The sequence below is a fragment of the Limulus polyphemus genome, unplaced genomic scaffold (assembly GCF_000517525.1).
Source record: "Limulus polyphemus unplaced genomic scaffold, Limulus_polyphemus-2.1.2 Scaffold8677, whole genome shotgun sequence".
Lineage (NCBI taxonomy): Eukaryota > Metazoa > Arthropoda > Merostomata > Xiphosura > Limulidae > Limulus > Limulus polyphemus.
Window position 1 is genome coordinate 19,821 of NW_013674287.1, and position 8,466 is coordinate 28,286.

Below are 8,466 nucleotides of genomic sequence, written 5' to 3' on the forward strand. Positions count from 1 at the left end.
AATAAACAACCATATAACCCAAGCATTTTCAAAAGGTGGACATTTCTTCATCAGTATATAACATACAGCTATGATGTTAGGAAAATGTATAGTTTCTAAAATCAATTAAAGACAATAATAAACAACCATATAACCCAAGCATTTTCAAAAGGTGGACATTTCTTCATCAGTATATAACATACAGCTATGATGTTAGGAAAATGTATAGTTTTTAAAATCAATTAAAGACAATAATAAACAACGTATAACCCAAGCATTTTCAAAAGGTGGACCTTTCTTCATCAGTATATAACATACAGCTATGATGTTAGGAAAATGTATAGTTTTTAAAATCAATTAAAGACAATAATAAACAACGTATAACCCAAGCATTTTCAAAAGGTGGACCTTTCTTCATCAGTGGAACTAAAATAAATGATGCCATAGCTTTGACCATTTCCCTTCCTAAATGTACACATTTTTTGATTACTCATTTTGGCCTGAAACAGACAGATAAGTCTGCTGAAAACTTCTTTTCAGAACTCGAAATAAGAAAATTATACTTGATATCTATGTTTTAATATATAAACATGTAAACAGACACCGTTCATGTAATGTTTTTAACATACCAGTTCTTTTTTGTAAAATACAAGTCCAAATGGGAATTCATGTTATAAAATTTGGATACATACTAATTAAATCATGAGATGCATCTTTCATTGATTTCTGTGCACAGTTGTAGACATAAAGAAGAGGGAGAAATACAAAATGTCTGTGTATTCTGCAAAACCTTTCTGTTGTGTAAATAGTGCTGTAGAGCAAAAAATCCATAACCGAGACTATCACGTAGAAATCCACTGGTAGGAGTGAGGAGATGAGAGGCTAGGCAGTCTCTCTCTTGTTACAGTTGGACTGTCTATTTTGACATTCTGTAAAGTCAATATATTAGTTGTCGTTCTCTACCGATAATAATTTAGCCTATGGAAGTTTGTTCTCAAAGTGACTCACTTCAGAGCTCAGTGAAATTAATGTTAATAAAATTAATATTTAAGGTTTTTGTCAGTTATGATGCATTACCAATTACCATTACCATTGTTAATATAGGTTTTACTTTGTATTCCCAAATTTTAGCTGTATTTTGTTAATATTGGTTTTACTTTGTATTCCCTAGTTTAGCTGTATGTTGTTAATATTGGTTTTACTTTGTATTCCTAAGTTTAGCTGTATGTTGTTAATATTGGCTTTACTTTAATTTAATTTAGTATTTCAGATAAGAAGCTAAGGCCTCACTAAATCAGTGTGTATTTTTAAATGAAGTTCAATTTACAATCAAATAAGTAAAGAGATACAACTTTTAAAGAGTTAGTTAGGCCTAAAGTATTTCACTACACATTCTACTATTCAAGATCATGGAAACCTCCAACAAAGTGTGCACAAGTTGGGAGAGTCTTATTTTTACTATCATAACTAAGAAATGACAGCTTTAAATTGTTGCATTCTTCTTTATACAAATAATTTGTTTTTCCAAGGATAATGATTTGGACACGTAAAGTTTAGCAAGATATTGGTCACATTTTTTAAGTTAGTTGGTGGTTTTTTTTATCTAAGTTACAATAACAGTACCATAAACTGGAGTGAGATTGGACATTTGTGGACTTCTTGGTTGAACGCGAGAAAGGAATCAATTGCACGAGAGTTGAGGCCTATCTATAAGATTAGAAGTTCATAGACATCGGCCAAAATTTTCCCACAAAAAACAATAAAAACTGTGTATTTAATCTCATCAGAATAATTATTTTATGAACTTAATTGCTCAGAATTCTGTAATACTTGTAATTTTAGCTTGTAGAATACGTATTTATGTGTTTTTATATATATATATAAAGAAAGAAACAATTTCACTGCCCAGTTCTTACAGTAGAGAATTTAATTTTTATATTTCTATCTCAAGTACTTAACAAAGAATGGCTAAAAGAAACAGGTCTAGTGGCTGTAGTCACTCTTTTAGCCATAAGTAAAAAGAATTCTACATTCATATTCACACACATAAATATATATATAGATGCCTGTGTAGGGCTTGTCAAATTCCAGGTGCCAGGTCATCTTGGCACCTGAAAAAGGGAACTGGTGTCTGAAAAGTTTCAGTGAATTTTTCATTTAAAATAAAGGGTGTGAAATAAAAAGTAGTTATATTGGAGATGTCATTAAACATTGTAGAAATGATTGGTACAGCATTTGAAATTCCAATAAATATCAAAACATTGTAAAGGAAGTCCAAATTGTTATAATTCTGTGAATAATTTTATATTTGTGATGTTTTCTTAACAGTAGATAAACATTTCAGAAAATAGACTCCTTGTTTTCAAGAGATGGTTAGCATTAAAAGTTTTAATGGGTATTACATAACTTTACATCATCCAGAAAAGATTAATGTCAATAAAGTTTTTTGCCCCTGGTGGCTTAGCAGTAAGTCTGAAGGCTTATAATGCTAATTTAGAGTTTTGTTAACCTGGAGTAGGAACTCATTGTATAGCTTTGTGCTTAATGACAACCAAGTAATCATGGAAATAAAATGAGTGAGTGTAGGATGTACAAACTCAGAAGAGTAACCATTGATAACAGGAAGTTTCAAGTAAGTACTGTACATTTTGCTTTTCATCTATTAACAAAAGTATAATTTGTATTCCTCAAAGTATTAATAATAATAAGCAGCATATTCTGTTTAATATATTCCTTTCTTTTGACCTATAATTCCTGTGAAAAATATTCCTATATTTGGACTGTATATTTTTGGGATCCTGCTAAGAAATCTAATAATTATTTACAAGTAATTGTAAAGTCAGTTATGTATTTTTAATTTACCATTGTTCTGATTGTACATTTGTTGGTATTGTACACTACATATATATGAAAATATTGTTTGTCAACAGTAACTAAACTGCTTATATTTTACTACAAAGTGCTTCTACGTAACATACAAGTTGTATTTGTATTGATATCTTTTCAAGTATGTAGCTTTTCCTGTGTATCAATTTTACAAATAATGTTATACAAAACTTTACACACCAGTGTAATTAGGCAAAAATGTTAAACTTTGTGGAGTGTGAGTAAAAAGTTGTCAGGCTGTGGATTAAATGCTGACCAAAATGTTGAATGTTTTGTAGAAAATAATATCAATCTCATATATGGAATGTTGAAAGTTAAGATGTTATTATTAAGTATACTAGACATAAGAAATAAACTCTAATGTTATGTTTTGTAAATTTTCTCAAACAAAGAACTTCTCAAGCCAACACATCAGTGTATTTCACCACGTTGTCCAACTTGTCAGTGGCAACTTTTAGCTCACTCGATACTCATTGAAAAATAACTTGAAAACCAGTTATTCATATATCATTCACAATTTTCTGATCAGCTTTAAACTTCTGAATGTTAGCATAAACATACCTGTCATTATTTATTATAAATGTCTTTTAAGGTACAAAAATACGAAACCCTAACCCAGAGCGCATTGAAAAGTTCACCCTTAGAAAGTGCTCTGGTTATAGGGTTTCATATTTTTGTATTAAATTGATTTCTCAAACCTACACGTTTTTCTAATATGTCTTTTTGGGTAGATATTCAGTAAAATAAACAGTTTTATTTGTGGTAATTTTGCCTAGCAAGTGAGGTCATATTTACTACATACAGTCTTAATCTAAATCTGATTATATAAACTAATTTTATGGCATGTTGTTCCACTATATTAATGATGTGCCTGAACAAAATGAATCCTTATATTTGTAACTATAAAGCAACTTTAAAAGTTTTTAATTGTTCAACAATGAAATCAAACAACATCTATAAAGTGAAGTAGCTTGGAACACAGTAATACATACAATAATATGAGGTTTAATTAAAGTTTCAATTTATTTTCTACAGTAACACTTATGTAACAGATGTTAGCTATTTTTTGAGATAGCTTTAATAGCATTTTGTTACACTATTCCTATACTTGCTATTTATAAAGCAAACTTATATAAGAAATTATAGAGGTTTGACATGATTAATTAAAAATGTGTTCACTTGTGTTATAAAAATAGCAACATGTTATTAGAGTTAATCATATTTTAATAGTAACAAGAAAATGCAAATGAAATACTTTAAAGCAGTCAAATTTAATATACAAAATAGTTTACAAGAAGTTAACATTCTCAAGCAATAACATGCGTTTAAAATCTTTATACGCAAATAATTAGTAGCCAATCAACACATAAACATTGGTAGTAACATCTGGTTACTATTCTTTATTGTATATATGCATAGATATTTGTAGTAACCTCGGGTCACCATTCTTTATTGTATATATGCATAGACATTGGTAGTAACCTCGGGTCACTATTCTTTATTGTATATATGCATAGACATTGGTAGTAACCTCGGGTCACTATTCTTTATTGTATCTACACAAACATTGGTACTAACCTTGGGTTACCATTCTTTATTGTATCTACATATAAACATTGGTAGTCACCTCTGGTCACTATTCTTTATTGTATATACATATAAACATTGGTAGTAACCTCAGGTCACTATTCTTTATTGTATATATGCATAGGCATTGGTAGTAACCTCGGGTCACTATTCTTTATTATATCTACACAAACATTGGTAGTAACCTTGGGTTACCATTCTTTATTGTATATACACAAACATCGGTAGTAACCTCTGGTCACTATTCTTTATTGTATGTACACAAACATTGGTAGTAACCTTGGTACCATTCTTTATTGTATGTACACAAACATTGGTAGTAACCTTGGGTCACTATTCTTTATTGTATCTACACATAAGCATCGGTAGTAACCTCAGGTCACTATTCTTTATTGTATCTACACAAACATCGGTAGTAACCTCAGGTCACTATTCTTTATTGTATCTACACAAACATTCGTAGTAACCTCTGGTCACTATTCTTTATTGTATCTACACATAAACATCAGTAGTAACCTCTGGTCACTATTCTTTATTGTATCTACACATAAACATCAGTAGTAACCTTGGGTCACTATTCTTTATTGTATCCACACAAACATCGGTAGTAACCTTGGGTTACCATTCTTTATTGTATCTACACAAACATCTGTAGTAACCTCTGGTCACTATTCTTTATTGTATCTACACAAATATTGGTAGTAACCTCGGGTCACTATTCTTTATTGTATCTACACAAACATCTGTAGTAACCTCTGGTCACTATTCTTTATTGTATCTACACAAACATCTGTAGTAACCTCTGGTCACTATTCTTTATTGTATCTACACAAACATCTGTAGTAACCTCTGGTCACTATTCTTTATTGTATCTACACAAACATCGGTAGTAACCTTGGGTTACCATTCTTTATTGTATCTACACAAACATCTGTAGTAACCTCAGGTCACTATTCTTTATTGTATCTACACAAACATTGTTAGTAACCTCGGGTTACCATATTTTATTGTATCTATACAAACATCGGTAGTAACCTCGGGTTACCATTCTTTATTGTATCTACACATAAACATCGGTTGTAGCCTCGGGTTACCATTCTTTATTGTATATACACATAAACATCGGTAGTAACCTTGGGTTACCATTCTTTATTGTATCTATACATAAATGTTGAAATGTCAGATACATTGAATGTGAAACATCTACGTTTAGATACACCGAATGTAAAACATCCATGTTTACATACACTGAATGTAAAACATCCGTGTTTACATACACCGAATGTGAAACATCCGTGTTTACATACACTGAATGTGAAACATCCGTGTTTACATACACCGAATGTAAAACATCCACGTTTACATACACCGAATGTAAAACATCCACGTTTACATACACCGAATGTAAAACATCCACGTTTACATACACCGAATGTAAAACATCCACGTTTACATACACTGAATGTAAAACATCCACGTTTGATAATAAGTCTCCAAATACTTGGAGAGATTGGTTACTACTAGTGTAACTACAGCTTACTGAACTGTATAAGTTAGTGAACAGCACTTGTTCAAATGTAAGGAATTTCTTTTTCAATATTGATCTTCAATATGACTAGTTATGTAAAGGCCTAGTAATATGTAAGCATTACATTTTTTTATTTGGTGTCACAATGTATTTAGATACATTAAAATACAGGATAAACCCCAAAATAGCAAGCTGAAGCAACACCATTTATTCTCTCCCTTTACATCAAGATGTCTCGCCTGAAGCAACATGAAGAGTGAAGACATTGTTAAGCTAACATGATTTTTTATCTGTATCATTTGTTGTGATTAGGAATAGTGTAATTGATCTTGTATGTTTCAATTATGATTGTGACTTTTTATTTGTTATAAAATATATTAGAATAGAAATGTATTAATTACTGTTGCTTTCTTATTACACAAAAACAAAAGTAACAATTAGTTTAATATTGTCTCAAGATGCTTGTATTTCAGAAGCCACATTTGTGGTCCTGTTATATTTAAAATGAAAAATCAAAATGCAACTAAAGATTAATACAAAATTTAATGTTCAGGAAGTATTGATTACATATACCATTAAATTAAGAAGTTGGATTGTTGGTTAAAAACTGCAACATATCAAATGTATATAGTAGAGAGTGATGCAAAAGTTAGCACATGTGTGGTTAACGTGTAACCTTTCTGTACACTCGTGGGATTACAGAATAGTGTAATGTAACAATAGGATCACTTCCATGTGTCCTTGCAAAGTTAATGGCATTCAAATCAATTATTTTAACAAACAAAGAAGAGACAGTGGAACAGAAGTATAACTTAGAAAAATCATAGCAAGGGTGGAAGTTAGAATCACCACGTGTGTGTGATTTTTGAATCATTCTGTACAATTGTTATAAATATAGTTGCTTTATATTCATTCTGTATCTGAATTGTACATTAAGACTTGGTAATGGCAGCACATTTTACAGGTGAATATGTCAATTATAATTGTGAAAAGAATCCGTGATAGTTCTTTTGGAGTTGAATTTCTGTAGAGGCTGCCAGTAGTGAGAGTTTTAGTTATTTAAAATAAGCAAATTATTAAAGAGAATGGAACCTGAACTAGTCGGTGAGTTTTAATTAAAATTAATCCTCAATTTTAAATTATCTTTTTTTTAGGAAAATTAGTGTATGATTCTGTAAATACATTTGTTTAGATTGTTGTTAATTATTACATGAAAAAAGTATAAAAAGAAATAAATCAACTTTCAAAAGGTTTAAGTTTTTGCTTCAGTTGTTTTTTTGTAGGTTATGAGACATTATTTAATATACAGTCAAAGTTTGACTGTTTCAAAACAATTGTCAGTTGAAGTTTCTATGACTTTCGTTACAAGGTGATGAATCTAACAATCTAATGTGTTGAATCTTGAACATCGTTATAGTAATTCAACATCTTTTAAAAAACCTTAACTATTCTAAAACCAGTGGTGAATTGGGACAGGTTGTCGTGGTGACAATAACTGTATTCCAGAAGGACTTGGTGATAAACATTCATTTTTAACCTACATTATCGTTGGACTTGTGCCTCTTTTGTGTTCTACATGAAATGTTTATGGCATGCCCCTTGTACTCTGTCAGTCAGTATAAGACCCAGGGGACACACATACACTGACATATCTGCACTGCTCAGCATTAAATCTCCATCTTGGATTCCCCAAGTGATTTCTTTCCAGGTTGCACCACTTTCTGTAACATTATATAATAATGTTTCTATAAAATGTTACACAAGATAAAAAATAGAAATATTTCAAATCTTTATTACAAAAACATTAAATAGGCCTGCTAAATTTTTTAACATTTTTTTATATTAAATACATCAAAATCCTGACAATTGATATTTGGTACTTTATCTATATTACAATGCTAGATAAGTAATAGTAAATATATATGAATAGAAAAATGTCAACCTACAAATATCCTTGTGCAAGAATTCTCCTTTTTTTTTCTCTGTTTCAGGAAGTATTACCAACACATATAATGTTGTTTTTACCCTCATTACATCAGAAAGTCCTGGCCTTCATCGTTCTGTTACAACTGGAAACCTACATGTATCTATATCACTGTAGGAAGTTAATAACTCATCACTAGGAAAGTAGAGAACCTTGTAAAATGACATTACTGTAAGATAGTAGAAACCTACATGTATCTATATCACTGTAGGAAGTTAATAACTCATCACTAGGAAAGTGGAGAACCTTGTAAAATGACATTACCGTAAGATAGTAGAAACCTACATGTATCTATATCACTGTAGGAAGTTAATAACTCATCACTAGGAAAGTGTAGAACCTTGTAAAATGACATTACTGTAAGATAGTAGAAACCTACATGTATCTATATCACTGTAGGAAGTTAATAACTCATCACTAGGAAAGTGTAGAACCTTGTAAAATGACATTACTGTAAGATAGTAGAAACCTACATGTATCTATATCACTGTAGGAAGTTAAT